Source organism: Scyliorhinus torazame, chromosome 7, assembly GCF_047496885.1.
Source record: "Scyliorhinus torazame isolate Kashiwa2021f chromosome 7, sScyTor2.1, whole genome shotgun sequence".
In the NCBI taxonomy this organism is placed as follows: Eukaryota; Metazoa; Chordata; class Chondrichthyes; order Carcharhiniformes; family Scyliorhinidae; genus Scyliorhinus; species Scyliorhinus torazame.
The window spans coordinates 138,521,962-138,539,366 of record NC_092713.1 but is presented as its reverse complement, the minus strand read 5'-3'; positions in this window follow the sequence as shown (position 1 = coordinate 138,539,366).

Genomic DNA, 17,405 nt, shown 5'->3' with positions numbered 1-17,405 from the left:
GCAACATCTGATGCTTGATGTCTTAGCTTTCTTTACAGCATAAGCAACAGCCACCCATTGTATAAGTGCTCCTGAACCGGCAGCTCTTGACCCACCCTTGAGGCGGTCAACCAGAATTCGTCACCCACCTGAGAGACTAAATTTATGAACTTTTCGAATTAATGGACACTCTGAATTATTTTGTTGCTTTGTTTGATCGTTTCCCTGGTTTGTATATAGTGTTGATCTCGTTACTCTTGTTGCATACTGCTTCTCTGCACCAGGCACCTTCCCATGTAAATAGCTTAGTTCCCATGTACATAGTCCTGTAAATATGTCTTCGCACCCCACACGTAGTTAGGAACATTATCACCACACATTATTTATTGCCACAAACATACATTTTTTGAAAAAAGGGGGAATGTCATAATATACACCAGTATATCATGATGAAGACACACACACTGATGGACACACAGCAAGACCAATCAACACACACAACACCGCAGCCAATCACCATTAGAGCACACTCACTATAAAGACAGAGGGCATCAGTTTTACCGCTCATTCGGGCTGCAACCGCTCAGAAGGACAGAGCTTACAGCTTACAGCACAGATCTTCACTATGTGCTGAGTGCATAGACTGGTTAGGACAGGCATAGGTCTTTAGTTTAATCTAACATCGTGTTAACCCACAGTGAAAGTATGTTCAACAGTTTCTAGCTTAATAAAATAGTGTTGCACTATTTTAAGTGTTGGTGGCCTGTATGTGTTCCACGGATGCAGAGCACCCAACACATCACTCCCGATCAGCAAACCGGTGGAACCGCACCAGCACAGCCCGCAGTGGCTCGTTGGGCTTGGGCCTCCTTGCCAGCACTCGGTGGGCCCCCTCCAGCTCCAGGGCCCCTGGAAGGACCCCACTCTCATCAGCGAATTCAGCATGGTGACCACGTAGGCCCCCACGTCCGATCCCTCCAGTCCCTCCGGGAGGCCCAGGATCCGCAGATTCCTCCGCCTCGACCGGTTCTCCATCTCCTCGAACCTCTCCTGCTTTTTATGGAGCGCCTCGTGCGCCTCCACCTTCACCACTAGGCCTAAGATCTCATCTTCGTTCTCAGAGACCTTTTGCCGGACCTCCCGGATCGCCGCCCCTTGGGCCGTCTGGGTCTCCAGCAGCTTATCGATTGACGCCTTCATCGGCTCCAGCAGATCCGCTTTCAGCTCCCTAAAGCAGCGCTGAAGAAACTCCTGCTGCTCCTGCGCCCACTGCATCCACGCTGCCTGGTCTCCACCCGCCACCATCTTGGTCTTCCTCCCTCGCACCTTCTTTTGCTTCACTGCCACTTTTTTGATCGCCCCACTCCTGGTCCAAGCCATACACTATTGGGGGAATGTTGCTATCTCCTTCCCACACCGGGAAACGTCGAGCAAGCTCCGTTACGGGCTCTAAAAAGAGACAAAAGTCAGTTTCTAGTGGGAGCTGCCGAACGTGCGACTTAGCTCTGCATTGCCGCAACCAGAAGCCCGCCAACTCTGTTTCTTGTTAGCGAGCCAATCTTCAACCCACGCTAATATGTTACCCTCCACAGCAGGAGTTCTATTTTATGCAATAACCTTTGATATGGCACCTTCTCAAATGCATTCTGGAAATCTAAGTACATCCACCAGTTCCCCTTTATCCATAGCACATACTCCTTCAAAGAATTTCAATAAATTGGTTAAATGTGATTTTCTTTTCACAGGCCTGATTACAAGATGACAAGATGTAACTAGTGGAGTGCCACAGGGTTCAGTCCTTGGGCCCCAGCTATTTACAAACTATATAAATGACTTGGATACAGGGATAGAAGGTCCTATAGCCAAATTTGCAGACAACACAAAAATAGGTGTGACAGTAAGTTGCAATGAAGAAATAAGAACGTTACAAATGGATAGAGATAGGTTAGGAGAAAATGTTGCAGATCGAGTTTAATGTGGATAAGTGTGAGGTCATGCATTTTGGTTGGAAAATGGGAAAGGCAACTTATTATCTAAATGGGGAGAGACTTTGGGATGCTCCGATGCAGAGGGATCTGGGGGTCCTCATTCATGAGTCACAGAAAACTACCAGGCAAGTGAAGCAGATAATAAGGAAAACAAATGGAATTTATAGCTAAAGGAATAGAGTATAAATGTTAGGAAGTGTTGTTGCAACTATACAAGGCATTGGTGAGACCACATCTGGAGTATTGTGCACTTTTTTGGTTCTCTTATTGAGGAATGATGTAGTGGCATTGGAGGCAGTTCAGAGGAGGCTCACTCGGTTGATTCCAGAGATGAGGGGTTTGCCGCATGAAGAGAGATTGAACAGTTTAGGCCAATACCCTCCCAAGTTTAGAAGAACGAGGGGAGAACAAATTGACGTATACAAGTTGATCAAAGGTATGGATAAAGTTGACATAGAGCGGTTGCTTCCTCTTGTGGGGCATTCTAGAACATAGTCTTAAGATAAGAGGTAGCATCTGTGGAATTCGCTATCCCTGAATGAGGTGTTTGCTGGGACAGTGAGTAAATTTGAAAAGTTAGACAGATGTTTAATTAGTAATGGGTTGAAGGGAAATGGAGAATGGGCAGGACGTTGGAGTTAAGGCCAGGATGAGATCAGGCATGATCAAATGGTGGAGCAGACTAGATGGGCCAAATGGCCTGCTTCTGCTCCGATATTTTATGAACTTATGATTACCATGAATTTTTTCAAGTGCCCCGCTATAACATCTTTAAAAATGGCTTCAACCATTTTCTCAATAACAGGTGTTATAGGTTAATTGGCCTAGTTTCCTAGTTTTTTGTCTCCCTCTTCTCTATCCCTTTTTGAATAAAGGAGTCACAGAAAGCTACCATGTAGGTGCAGCAGACAATAAAGAAAGCGAAAGCCAATCTAATAGAACTTTCCCCGAATCTAGGAATTTTTGGAAAATTAAAGCCAATGCATCAACTACCTCATTGGCCATTTCTTTCAAGACCTTAGGGTGAAGTCCATCCGGACCAGGTGATTTGTCAGCCCCCAGACCTAACAAATTGCTTAATACCAATTATCTGGTAATTGTAATTTTCTTGAGTTCCTCCCTCACTTCCATTTCCTGATTTACAGATATTTCTGGGATGTTCCTTGTGTCCTCCATAGTGAAGACACATGGAAAATACTTGCTTAATTAATTCACCAGTCATACTATAGCAATTCCCCAGGCAACTTTCTTTGGGACCAATGCTCACTTTGTTAACTCCTTTTTTATCTAAATATCCACAGAAACTGTTACCGCCCATCTTTATATTATTGACTTGCTTTCTCTTGTACTCTAATTTTTCCCTCCTTATCAATTTTTTTTCACTCTTTGATGTTCTTTATATTCTTTCCAGTCTTCTGACCTGCCATTCGCCTTATATCGCAAATATATGACTTTTCTTTAAGTTTAATACAGTCCTTAACTTATTAGTTTCCCAGAGATGACAGACCTCCCTTTGGAATTCTTCTTTCCTACTGGTACATGTTTATTCTGTGTATTCTGAAATATCCCTTTAAATGTCTGACACTGAATATCTATGATCTTTCCCTTAGGGCAGCACGTTAACACAGTGGTTCGCACCGTTGTTTCACAGCTCCAGGGTTCCAGGTTCCATTCCCGGCTTGGGTCACTGTCTGTGCGTATTCTGCACATTCTCCCCGTGTCTGCGTTGTTTTCCTCCGGGTGCTCCGGTTTCCTCCCACAGTCCAAAGATGTGCAGTTTAGGTGGATTGGCCATGGTAAATTGTCCTTAGTCTCCAAAAAGGTTAGGTAGGGTTACGGGGATGGGGTGGGCTTAAGTGGGGTGCTCTTTCCAAGGGCCGGTGCAGACTCGATGGGTCAAATAGCTTCCTTCTGCACTGTAAATTCTATGATTCTATGATTATGCATATTTACCAGTTCACTTTAGCAAGCTCCACTTTCATGTCCTCAAATTTGTCCTTATTTAAGTTTAAAATACTAGCCTTGGATATATTCTACTCTCCCTAAAGCTGAATGTAAAATTCAATCCTAATATGATCGCTGATACCTTGGGTGCCTTCACCACGATGTTATCAATTAATTCCATTTCATTGCACAATACCAGATCTAGTATAGCCTGCCCTGTGTTTGGCTCCAGAATGTCCTGCTGTAAGCTGCTATCCTGAAAACATTCTATGAACTTATCATCTGCACTACCTTTGCCAATATAATTTTTCCAATCAATGGGCATGATTTAACGGAGAAAGAAAAGTCCTGTTTTGGGCACAAATATTGGCCTGTTTCTCAACGACCTCGCAATCAAATGGGACTTTTTGGGGGCCTTGATGAGGAATGCCCAGCCGAGGCTGCGCTTTGCTTCATTTCCTACATGCCGAGCTCAGCTCACCCGTGCAGAAAGAGATTGCGGCGCCATTTTGAAATGCTGTCCCGATCTCTGGATCCCGCCAATGTGGCCTCTGGATCCTCCCAACTGCCCGACTTACCTGCTAGGGGGTCCTAGAGCACCCCAATAACGACTTCATAAGTGCATGGGACCCCCAGGGCCATGTCATGATATGCAAACATGCAGCTAATGAACACATAGGATCGAACACTCAGGGGTGGTATCTCACTGTAAAAGGGATGAGGCACTCACACTCTGCCTCTTTCCACAGACCAACGTCTACAGAGTGAGACAGGGTGTATCCTCAGCATCACACCCCAGCACGTGGCTTAGAGCAAGGCTGGTTTATTAGACTGAGTTACTACATTTAGATTAGCAGAGAGTTGAACTCATTAAGAACTGTGCTAATAGTTCAATAAAATACATTGAACTCACTTCAAAGTCTGGAGCATCTTTTACTAAAAACTGCATCAAGTGGCAGCCTGTCTTATTCCAAATTACATAACACAACAGGCCAATCTCTGGCACTGCCAGCCGAGCACCCTGGCAGTGCCCCAGCCAGTCTGGCAGTGCCACCCAGGCTCTGCCAGGGTAGCACTGCCAGGGTGCCCATGTGGCATTGCCAGGATGCCAAGGTGGCAGCATGAATTCCAGGGTTCCCCTTGCCCAGAGCCCGGCCACCCAAGAGCCTCCAATGGCCTGGGAGATCCCCCCAGGTACCGTTATGCTTGGTATGCATTTGAGTGGACAAGTACTAAATGGCACCACGGTACAGTCTCCCAGGCGCGGGCATTCATCCTAGCCTAGGGATTCGCTGGCGCAGACATATTTAAGTGAAGCTGACTGCATGCTTAAATATGCAAATCTGGATCTCGCTGTCAGGTCAAGATTCAGATCAAGACAACATCTCACAAAGTCTTGTTAGATCTCACAAGGCATCCCGAGTATCATTAATCTCGCGGGAACTGCCTTGTTGCGTCCCGAGTTGAGCACAACAAGGCCATACGGTAGCGCCCTAAATATAGATTAAAGCCACCCATGATTCTTGCCCCTTCTGACAATCTCCCATTCTGTCTTCTTTTTTGTATTCATTAATTTCAATTTGCACTATCAGTTTGTTTCAAATGCTATGTGCATTCATATACAGAGCCTTACATTTTGTCGTTATATTATTTTTGTAGCATCTAACCTTATCTGTTGATTTACTCTTAGATTTGTACTCTCTGTCTCTTTCACAGTGAGTTTATCATTTCCCATGTTAGTACCTTTCTCTCTTGCCTTGCCTCTACTCTTTGGTATACCACATCTTCCGAAATTTGATCCCTTGCCTCCACTATTTAGTTTAAATCTTCCCGAGTTATGCATCTCGCTGGAACTTTAGCCCCAGCACAGTTGATGTGTAGATCGTCCAATCATACAGATCCCACTTTCCCCTGTACTGGTTCCAATGCCCACGAACCGCACCCAGTTCTCCTACACCACTCTTTGAGCCATGCATTCAGTTCTCCAATCTTATTTGTCCTATGCCAATTTTCACGTGGCTCAGGTAATATCCAGATATGATCACCTTTGAGGTTCTGTTTCTTAATTTAGTGCCTCGCTTCTCATACTAAATATTCCTTCTCCTGTTTATGTTGTTGGTACCTACATGGATCCTCTCCCTCCCACTGCAAGTTCCTCTCCAACCCTGGGCAGGTGTCACAAAACCTGGCACCCGGCAGGCAACACAGCCCACTGGACTCACATTCCTTGCTTCAGAGAACAGTGTCAATCTCCCTCACTATAATGTCCCCTACTCACATTATATTCTTATGAATCCTCCCCACTTGAACTTCATCCTGCATGACAGTGCTATGATCAGTCAACCAGGTCAACCGCCCTGCAGCCCCCACTTTCACCAAACAAGTCTCTCCTGATTTGATTTATTATTGTCACATGTATTAGTATACAGTGAAAAGTATTGTTTCTTGCATGCTGTACAAACAATGCATACCGTGCATAGGGAAGGAAGGAGCGGCTGCAGAATATAATGTTACAGTTATAGCAAGGTGTAGAGAAAAGATCAACTTAATACGAGATAGGTCCATTCAAAAGTCTGATGGCAGTAGGGAAGAAGCTGTTCTTGAGTCGGTTGGTACGTGACCTCAAACTTTGGTGTCTTTTTCCTGACGGAAGAAGGCGGGAGAGAGTGTGTCCGGGGTGCGTGGGGTACTTAATTATGCTGGCTGCCTTTCTGAGGCAGCGGGAATTATAGATAGAGTGAATGGATAGGAGGCTGGTTTGTGTGATGGAATGGGCTACATGCACGACCTTTTGTAGCTTCCTGCGGTCTTGGGCAGAGCAGGCTCCATACCAAGCTGTGATACAACCAGAAAGAATGATTTCTATGGTGCATCTGTAGAAGTTGGTGAGGGTCGTAGCTGACATGCCAAATTTCCTGTCTTCTGAGAAAGTAGAGTCTTTGGTGGGCTTTCTTAACAATAGTGTCAGCATGAGGGGACCAGGACAGTCTGTTGGTGATCTGTACACCTAAGAACTTGAAGCTCTCGACCCTTTCTATTTCGTTCCCATTGATGTAGACTGGGGCATGTTCTCCACTACGCTTCCTGAAGTCGATGACAATTTCCTTCGTTTTGTTGACATTGAGGGAGAGATTATTGTCGTCGCACCAGTTCACCAGATTCTCTATCTCATTCCTGTACTCTGTCTCGTCATTGTTTGGAATCCGACCCACTACGGTGGTGTCATCAGCAAATTTGAAAATCGAGTTGGAGCGGAATTTGGCCACACAGTCATAGGTGTCTCAGGAGTATAGTAGGGGGCTGAGGACACAGCCTTATGGGGCACCGGTGTTGAGGATGATCGTGGAGGAGGTGTTGTTGCCTATCTTTACTGATTGTGGCCTGTGGGTTAGAAAGTTCAGGATCCAGTCGCAGAGGGAGGAGCCGAGGCCAAGGCCACGGAGTTTGGAGGTGAGTTTCGTAGGAATGATGGTGTTGAAGGCTGAGCTGTCGTCGATAAATAGGAGCCTGACATAGGTGTCTTTGTTATCTAGGTGTCCCAGGGTAGAGTGCAGGGCCATGGAGATGGCGTCTGCTGTGGACCTGTTGCAGCGGTCGGCGAACTGTAGTGGATCAAGGCAATCCGGGAGACTGGAGTTGATTCGTGCCATGACTAACCTTTCGAAGTACTTCATGATGATAGATGTCAGAGACACTGGACAATAGTCATTAAGGCTGTGTTTTGGTGTTGACGTTTTTTGGTGCAGGGATGATGGTCGTCTTCTTGAAGCAGATAGGGAACTCAGATTGTTGTAAAGAGAGGTTGAAGATGTCTGCAAATACCCCCGCCAGCTGATCCGTGCAGGACCTGAGTGCCTGTCCGGGTACCCCATCCGGGGCAGTGGCTTTCCGTGGGTTGACCTTCGAGAAGGCTGCTCTGACGTCTGCAGTGATCTCAGATACAAGTTCATCCGAGGCTTCTGGGGTGGAGGGCTCGCTCTCGCTGACCTCCTGCTCAAAGCGGGCATAGAATGCGTTGAGCTCATCAGGGAGGGGTGCGTTGGATCCAACAATTTTACATGCCTTCATCTTGTAGCCCGTTATGTCTTGCAGACCTTGCCATAGACGGCGGGGATCCGTGTGGCTAGCCTGGGACTCGAGCTTGGTCCGGTACTGTCTTTTGGCATCTTTGATGGATTTCTTTAGATCATATCTGGCTTTCTTGTAGAGGTCAAGGTTGCCTGACTTGAACACCTCAGACCTAGACTTCAGCAAGCAGTGAATATCCCTGTTCATCCAGGGTTTCCGGTTGGGAAACATGCGGATTTGCTTCTTTGGCACACGGTCTTCTACACACTTACAAATTGATGCATGATCAATTGAACAAAGACTAGAGTTGGATACAACTGAGGCTTTATTGCTCTAAGATGTGTGGCCTCCCACAACCTCTGGCGAAATGGCTGCTGAATGGAGGACACGCATATGTATACTCCGCCTACTGGGGGGAGCCAGCAGGCAGGGACTACCGGCGAACCTGTAGTCCTACCTTACATCACCTAATAAAGGTGTAACAGTGGTCTACCACATTCAACCCCTGTTAAAATTGAGTCCGGCTGGGGTGGTGGAGAACTATATACAGCAATGAATCTATATTTACAGTATTTGAGCAGAAAAAAAATGTCTTTTGAAGTCCGGTGGACCAGTTAGAGGTTTAACCGGTCCGGGGCCTTGATGTTCCGCTGGGAGCGATGTAGTGGTGGCGGCGATGTCGATGCTGGCCCGATGTTCAGTGACTCCGGGAGCGTGCCAAAATCCTCTTCATCCTCGGGCGTGGGCAGGGGAAGGACGGATGGTCCTGGTGGGGTTAATGCTGGGAGCGCCGGGGAAGGAAAGGGTGGGGCCGGGCTGGAGGGGTGTGTGTGTGTGGAACCTGCTGGTGCCAGGTCCCTGAGGGAGACAGTATCCTGGCGGCCATCAGGGTACGCCACGTATGCATACTGGGGGTTTGCATGGAGCAATTGCACCCTCTCCACCAACAGGTCCACCTTGTGGAATCGGACATGCCTACGGAGCAGGACTGGTCCTGGAGCTGCAAGCCAAGTCGGGAGCGAGACCCCGGATGTGGACTTCCTGGGGAAGGCAAAAAGACGTTCATGGGTGTGTTGTTAGTGGCGGTGCACAGCAGTGACCGAATGGAGTGTGGTGCATCAGGGAGGACCTCCTACCAGCGAGAGGCTGGGAGGTTCATGGACCATAGGGCCAGTTGGACGGCCCTCCATACCATCCCGTTCTCCCTCTCTACCTGTCCGTTTCCCCAGGGGTTATAGCTAGTCGTCCGACTGGAGGCGATACCCCTGCTGAGCAGGAACTGACGCAGCTCATCGCTCATGAATGAGGTTGCCCTGTCACTGTGGATGTAGGCAGGGAAACCGAACAGAGCGAAGATAGTGTTTACGACTTTGATGATGGTGGCAGACGTCATATCGGGGCATGGGATGGCGAAGGGAAATCTGGAGTACTCATCGACCACACTGAGAATATATGTGTTTCAGTCGGTGGAGGGGAGGGGCCCTTTGAAATCTACGCTGAGACATTCAAAGGGGCGGGAGGCCTTCACCAGGCGGGCACGTTCCGGCCGGTAGAAGTGCGGCTTACACTCCGCACAGACCTGGCAGTCCCTGGTGATTGTCTGTACTTCCTCGACGGAGTAGGGCAGATTGCGAGCCTTGACAAAATGGTACAACCGTGTGACACCCGGGTGACAAAGGCTGTCGTGCAGGGCCCGGGGTCGGTCTACTTGTGCGCTGGCACATGTACCTCGGGAGAGAGCGTCTGGGGGCTCGCTGAGTTTGCCGGGGCCATACAAAATCTCGTAATTATAGGTGGAGAGCTCGATCCGCCACCTTAAGATTTTATCGTTTTTGATCTTGCCCCGCTGTGTGTTATTGAACATGAAGGCTACCAACCGTTGGTCAGTGAGGAGGGTGAATCTCCTGCCAGCCAGGTAATGCCTCCAATGCCGCACAGCCTCAACAATAGCTTGGGCTTCTTTTTCGACGGATGAGTGCCGAATTTCTGAGGCATGAAGTGTGCGGGAGAGGAATGCCACGGGTCTGCCTGCCTGATTGAGGGTGGCGGCTAGGGCGACGTCTGATACGTCGCTCTCTACTTGAAAGGGAAGTGTCTCGTCTACTGCGTGCATCCCGGCCTTGGCGATATCGGCTCTGATACGGGCGAAGGCCTGTTGTGCCTCGGCCGCCAGGGGAAAGTGTGTGGACTGTGTGAATGGGCGGGCCTTGTCCGCATCGTTTGGGACCCACTGGGCGTAGTATGAGAAGAACCCCAGGCAGCGTATGAGGGCCTTGGGGCAGTGGGGAAGGGGGAGCTCGATGAGGGGGCACATGCGGTCGGGATCGGGCCCTGGAACTCCGTTCTGGACCACATAGCCAAGTATGGCTAAGCGGTTCGTGCTAAACACGCACTTCTCCATGTTGTAGGTGAGGTTGAGGAGAGTGGCGGTGTGGAGAAATTTGGCAAGGTTGGCATCGTGGTCCTGCTGATCATGGCCGCAGATGGTGATGTTGTCTAGGTATGGGAAGGCGGCCTGCAAACCGTACCGGTCGACCATTCGGACCATCTCCCTTTGGAAGACCGAGACCCCGTTAGTGACGCCGAAGGGAACCCTGAGGAAGTGATAGAGATGACCGTCCGTCTCGAAAGCAGTGAATGGATGGTCCAATTTATGAATGGGGAGCTGGTGGTTGGCGAATTTGAGGTCTACTGTTGAGAAGACCCGGTACTGTGCAATCTGATTGACCATATCAGATATGTGTGGGAGGGGGTACGTGTCGAGCTGCGTGTAGCGATTGATGGTCTGGCTGTAGTCCACGACCATTCTGTGTTTCTCCCCAGTTTTAACTACCACTTGGGCTCTCCAGGGGCTGTTGCTGGCCTTGATGATGCCTTCCCGAAGCAGCCGCTGGACCTCGGACCTGATGAAGGTCCTGTCCTGGGTGCTGTACCGTCTGCTCCTGCTGGCGACGGGTTTGCAATCTGGCGTTAGTTTTGCAAAGAGAGAAGGCGGATTATTGACCTTTAGGGTCGCGAGGCCGCACAGTGAGGGGTGGTAGGGGCCCGCCGAATTTGAGGGTTAGGCTCTGGAGATTGCACTGGAAGTCCAGGCCTAGTAGTAGAGCAGCGCAGAGGTTAGGGAGGATGTAGAGGTGGAAGCTGCTGAATTCTATGCCCTGGACCGTGAATGTGACCGTACAGCGTACAGTAACACCGGATCGTGACGGAATGGGATCCGGAGACTAGGGAGATACTTTGGTTGGCGGGGTGTACCGCGAGGGAGCAGCGCCTTACCGTATCCGGGTGTATGAAGCTTTCGGTGCTCCCGGAGTCCAGCAGGCAAGAGGTCACGTGGCCGTTGATTTTCACGCTGGTCGATGCGGTGGCCAGGTTGTGCGGACGAGACTGGTCGATCGTCACTATGGCGAGTCATGGTCGGTCGTCACTGGCGTCAGATGATGGGGAGCCTGGGGGACCCAGGTCCTGGAATGCAGTCGGTGTCAGTGCCCCGTGGGGGAGACAAGATGGCGGCGCCTGAAGATCCTGTGGGGGACAAAATGGCGGCGCCCATGGGCCGCACGTTGCGGGGGTTGGACAAGATGTCGGCGACCATGGGCCGCACGCGGAGTGAGGGGGAGAAGATGGCGGCGCCCACTGGCCGCGCGTGGGCCGGGGAGATGAAGATGGCGGCGCCCATTATGTGTAGACTAGGGGGGTGGGGGCGATAGCGGCGACTGCGCAGGCCTGGCCCACCGTGGCGAAGTGCCCCTTTTTGCCACAAGCCTTGCAACGGGCCCCGCGGGCCGGGCAGCGTTGGCAAGGGTGTTTCTGCTGGCCGCAGAGGTAGCATTGTGGACCTCCGGAGTGTGTGGGCTGGCGTGTGGCGCAGGTGTACTGGCTGGGTAAGGCCCCCACTGGGACGGCCATATGTGGGGTCCACGATGCGTAGAGGGGTGGGCCGCACAGCTGGGGTGGTAGGCCTGAATGTTGCGTGAGGCGACTCTCATAGAGAGCGCTAGCTTCTTTGTCTCAGCTAGATCGAGGATGGCCCCTTCTAACAGTCTTTGGCGTATGAGGTCCGACCTAATCCCCGTAACGAACGCGTCCCACATAAGGAGGTTCGAATGTTCAGTGGCCGTAACGGCCTGACAGTCCCAGTCCCGGACGAGTGGGATTAGGGCCCACCAGAAGTCTTCTATGGACTCACCAGGGAGTTGAGAGCGAGTGGCGAGTACGTGCCTGGCGAAGAGCGTATTCGTCTTCTGTGCATAGTTTTCTTTGCGAATCGCCATGACGTCGACGTAGTTCGGTGCGTCTTGGATCAGCGGAAACACGTTGGAGCTCATCCTTGAGTACAGGATCTGTATCTTCTGAGCCTCCATCAGAGGGGTTGTCGCTGAGTTGATATACGCCTCGACGCAAGCTAGCCAGTGATTAAAGTCCTTTTTGGCATCGCTTGATTGCGGATCCAGCTGCAGGCGATCTGGCTTGATACGGAGATCCAGCTTTTAGAAAATGTTAGAGCAATAAATTGATGCACGATCAATTGAACAAAGACTAGAGTTGGATACAACTGAGGCTTTATTGCTCTAAGATGTGTGGCCTCCCACAGCAGCTGCCGAAATGGCTGCTGAATGGAGGACACGCATTGATGCACAATCAATACTCTTGAGACCACGAGGAGTCATATCGATTCAGCTAAATCAGATAGAACTGTACCCAGCAGCGATGTTACAGAAGTGGAGGCTGCTGGGACGGCATTGGTTCTTATAACCCGCCTCTCAGGGCAGGGCTATGTACCTTGCCCAATGGTAGACCCTGCGGTCTAGCCAATGGTCATTCCTCTCTCAGGTACTGCAATACCTGGTATTACCACATTCACCCCCTGTTAAAAAAGAGCCAGCGGGGTGATGGCCAGTATTACTGTCGCCTTTTCATGGTAGGACCAGGTATTGCAGGTATCATGTTGTCGAGGGTTGCGGAGAAAGTTCTTGTGTAGTTTATTTTCTTCATGGTGCTGCAATCAGACGATCGGGCGGCCTGGTCGTCCTACTGGAGCGTCTAAGTTTCGGCGGCGATCCTGGTGAGGGCCCCGGCGGTAGTGACTCCGGGAACGTGGTGTCTTCCTCCCAGGCAGTTTTGTCACCCCTAGGCGGCGCTGTAGGGTCGAAAAATGGGCAGGAGGAAGGGGTTTCTGTAGGGGCGTCGGTGCCTGCTCGGCTCTGGGTCGGGGTTCTGGCGTCAGTACTGACCCTCTGGTCAAGTCCGGTGGGGGGGGGGGGGGGGGGTGCGGGGGGGGGGGGGGGGGCGGGGGGTAGGGGGGGGGGCAGTGGCTCGGGCACGCGTGGGGCTCCGGCAGGCGCCAGGTCCCGAAGGGAGACCGTATCTTGGCGTCCGTCGGGGAACGCTACGTAGGCGTACTGGGGGTTGGCATGCAGCAGGTGGACCCTCTCGACCAACGGGTCTGACTTGTGCGCCCTCGCATGTTTCCACAGCAGGACGGGTCCGGGTGTTGCTAGCCAGGTGGGGAGCGAGGTCCCAGAGGAGGACTTCCTGGGGAAAACCAGGAGACGTTCGTGAGGTGTCTGGTTTGTGGTAGTACAGAGTAGCGACCAAATGGAGTGTAGGGCCACTGGGAGGACTTCTTGCCAGCGGGAGACTGGGAGATTCCTGGACCGAAGGGCCAGCAGGACGGTCTTCCAGACCGTTCCATTCTCCCTTTCTACCTGCCCGTTACCCCGGGGGTTGTAGCTGGTCGTTCTGCTCGAGGCGATGCCTTTGCTAAGCAGGAACTGGCGCAGCTCGTCGCTCATAAAGGAGGACCCCCTATCACTGTGGATGTATGCGGGGAAACCAAACAGCGTAAAAATACTTTGAAGGGCCTTGATGACGGTGGTTGTGGTCATGTCTGGGCAGGGGATGGCGAATGGGAACCGGGAGTACTCGTCAATCACGTTAAGGAAGTACGTGTTGCGGTCGGTGGAGGGGAGGGGGCCTTTGAAGTCCATGCTGAGGCGTTCAAAGGGACGGGAAGCCTTTATCAGATGCGCCCTCTCTGGTCGGTAGAAGTGCGGTTTGGCAGTCCCTGGTGACTGTCCTGACCTCCTCGATGGAGTAAGGCAGGTTTCGGGACTTAACGAAATGGAAGAACTGGGTGACTCCCGGGTGGCAGAGGTCCTCGTGGAGGGCTCGGAGGCGGTCTACTTGTGCGGTGGTACAAGTGCCGCGGGATAGGGCATCAGGAGGCTCATTCAGCTTCCCGGGACGGTACAAGATCTCGTAGTTGTAGGTGGAGAGTTCGATCCTCCACCGCAAGATCTTGTCGTTTTTTATCTTGCCCCGCTGCGCATTATCGAACATGAAGGCCACCGACCGTTGGTCCGTGAGGAGAGTGAATCTCCTGCCGGCCAGGTAATGCCTCCAGTGTCGCACAGCTTCTACTATGGCCTGGGCCTCCTTTTCGACTGAGGAGTGGCGAATTTCGGAAGCATGGAGGGTGCGGGAGAAGAAAGCCACGGGCCTGCCCGCTTGGTTGAGGGTGGCCGCCAGAGCTACGTCGGACGCGTCGCTCTCGACCTGGAAGGGGAGGGACTCGTCGATGGCGCGCATCGTGGCTTTTGCGATGTCCACTTTGATGCGGCAGAAGGCCTGGTGGGCCTCCGCCGACAGGGGGAAGGTTGTGGACTGGATCAGGGGTCGGGCTTTGTCGGCGTAATTGGGGACCCACTGTGCACAGTAGCTAAAGAAGCCGAGGCAGCGCTTTAGGGCCTTGGGGCAGTGAGGGAGGGGGAACTCCATGAGGGAGCGCATGCGTTCAGGGTCGGGGCCTATGACTCCATTTCGCACTACATAGCCTAAGATGGCTAGACGGTCGGTGCTAAACACGCACTTCTCCTTATTGTCGGTCAGATTAAGGAAGTGCGCGGTCTGGAAAAATTTACGGAGGTTGGTGTCGTGGTCCTGCTGGTAATGGCCGCAGATGGTGATGTTGTCAAGATACGAGAACGTTGTGTGTAAGCCGTACCGGTCAACCATTCGGTCCATCTCACGCTGGAAGACCGAGACCCCGTTTGTGACACCGAAGGGAACCCTTAAAAAGTGGTGGAGCCGCCCATCTGCTTCGAAGGCAGTGTACTGGCGGTCACTATTACGGAGGGGTAGCTGGTGGTAGGCGGACTTGAGATCCACCCTGGAGAAAACCTTGTATTGCGCAATCCTGTTTACCAGGTCGGCAATACGGGGGAGAGGGTACGCATCCAGTTGCGTAAACCGGTTGATGGTCTGGCTATAGTCGATGACCATCCTATGTTTCGCCCCGGTCTTTACTACTTGAGCCCTCCAGGAGCTGTTGCTTGCTTCGATGACCCCTTCCTTCAGCAGCCTTTGGACCTCAGACTTGATGAAGGTCCGGTCCTGGGCATTGTACCGTCTGCTCCTGGTGGCGACGGGTTTGCAATCCGGGGTGAGGTTTGCAAACAGGGAAGGCGGGTCGACCTTAAGGGTCGCGAGGCCGCAAACAGTAAGGGGGGGTATAGGGCCGCCAAATTTAAAGGTCAGGCTTTGTAGGTGGCACTGGAAATCCAGTCCCAGAAGGGTGGCTGCGCAGAGATGCGGCAGCACGTATAGGCGGAAATTGCGGAATTCACTGCCTTGGATGGTGAGGTTTGCGAGGCAGAACCCCTTTATCTCCACTGCGTGTGACCCGGAGGCCAGGGAGTTCCTTTGCTGGTGGGATAGGTGACCAGGGAACAGCGCCTTACCGTGTCGGGGTGGACGAAGCTCTCCGTGCTCCCGGAGTCGATGAGGCACGACGTCACGTGGACGTTGATGGCGATCGTTGTGGTGGCCTTCGCTAGCGTCCGGGGCCGACTATGATTCAGAGTAACGGAGGCCAGCTGCAGCAAGGAGTTCTGGTCGGGCAGCGCATAGTCAGCCGTGCTGGGGGCTTGAGGCCCCATCCAAGATGGCATCGGCGAGGGACAAAATGGCGGCGCCCACCCATCCAGCGTGGTTTCCGGGGGGCAAAATGGCCGCGGGTCGCACGCTGCCTGGGGAGAGAAGGGCGGCGGTGGGCCTTGGACGGCCGGGATAGGAAAGAAAGACTGTGCCCGTGGGTCGCACGTGGCCCTAGGATAGGGGGGTGGAGGTGAGCGCTGGAGCGGGGCGTGCTGCGGCGTTCCGGAGGCGCGGGAGACCGCGGCCACTGTGCGGGGCGGTGAGCGCTGGCAGGTCGGGGCCTGGAGCGGGGCATGCTGCGGCGTTCCGGAGGCGCGGGAGACCGCGGCCACTGCGCGGGGCGGTGAGAGCTGGGCGGTCGGGGCCTGGGGCGGGGCGTGCTGCGGCGTTCCGGAGGCGTGGAAGACCGCGTCCACTGCGCGGGGCGGTGAGAGCTGGGCGGTCGGGGCCTGGGGCGGGGCTGCTGCGGCATTCCAGGGGCGCAGAAGACCGGTACGCGGCATAGTGGCCTTTCTTGCCGCACCCTTTGCAGGTGACGGCGCGCGCGCGGTGATTCCCCTGGCGGCAGAAGAAGCAGCGTTGGCCAGCGGCGGTAGCAGGGCGCCTTGCCATGCAGGCCTGCGGAGTTAGAGGGTAAGTCTGCGGGTTAAGCGGGTAAGTCTGGGGGGCTGCCGCGGCGGGGTGCCACGCAGCCCAGGGGGGCGCGGTGCGCGCGGTGGCGTACGCAAGGGCGTTCTTGTATGCCACGTCCATGGACCCTGCCAGGGCCCGGGCCTTGGTGAGGCCCAATGTGTCCATTTCGAGGAGCCTTCGGCAGATGTCGGGGGAAACCATACCTGCCACGAAAGCGTCTTGAATTAAAAGTTCAGTGTGCTCGTTCCCTGTCACTGCTGGGCAGCCGCAGTTTTGGCCCAGCACTATCAGTGCCCGGTAGAAATCTTCAAGCGTCTCATCTGGGCACTGCCGTCTCGTTGCCAGCAGGTGACGGGTGTAGACCTGGTTCAGTGGACGAATGTAATGTCCTTCCAGCATTTCCATGGCTTTATCATAGTTCGCCGCCCCTTTGATCAGGGGGTAGATCGCCGGGCTGACCCGCGAGCGTAGGAGGTGTATCTTCTGCCTTTCCGTGGGGTGTCGGCAGCCGTATCGAGGTAGCTCTGGAAGCATGCTAGCCAATGCTTAAAAATCGCGGCAGAGTTTTCTGCGTGAGGGCTGAGCTGAAGGCACGCCAGCTTGATGCCGAGGTCCATCCTTCAAAAGTACTTATCTGATTAAATTGATGCACAATCAATACTCTTGAGACCACGAGGAGTCATATCGATTCAGCTTTAATCAGATTGAACTGTACCCAGCAGCGATGTTACAGAGGTGGAGGCTGCTGGGACGGCATCGGTTCTTATACCCCGCCTCTCAGGGCGGGGCTATGTACCTTGCCCAATGGTCGACCCCGCGGTCTAGCCATTCCTCTCTCAGGTACTGCAATACCTG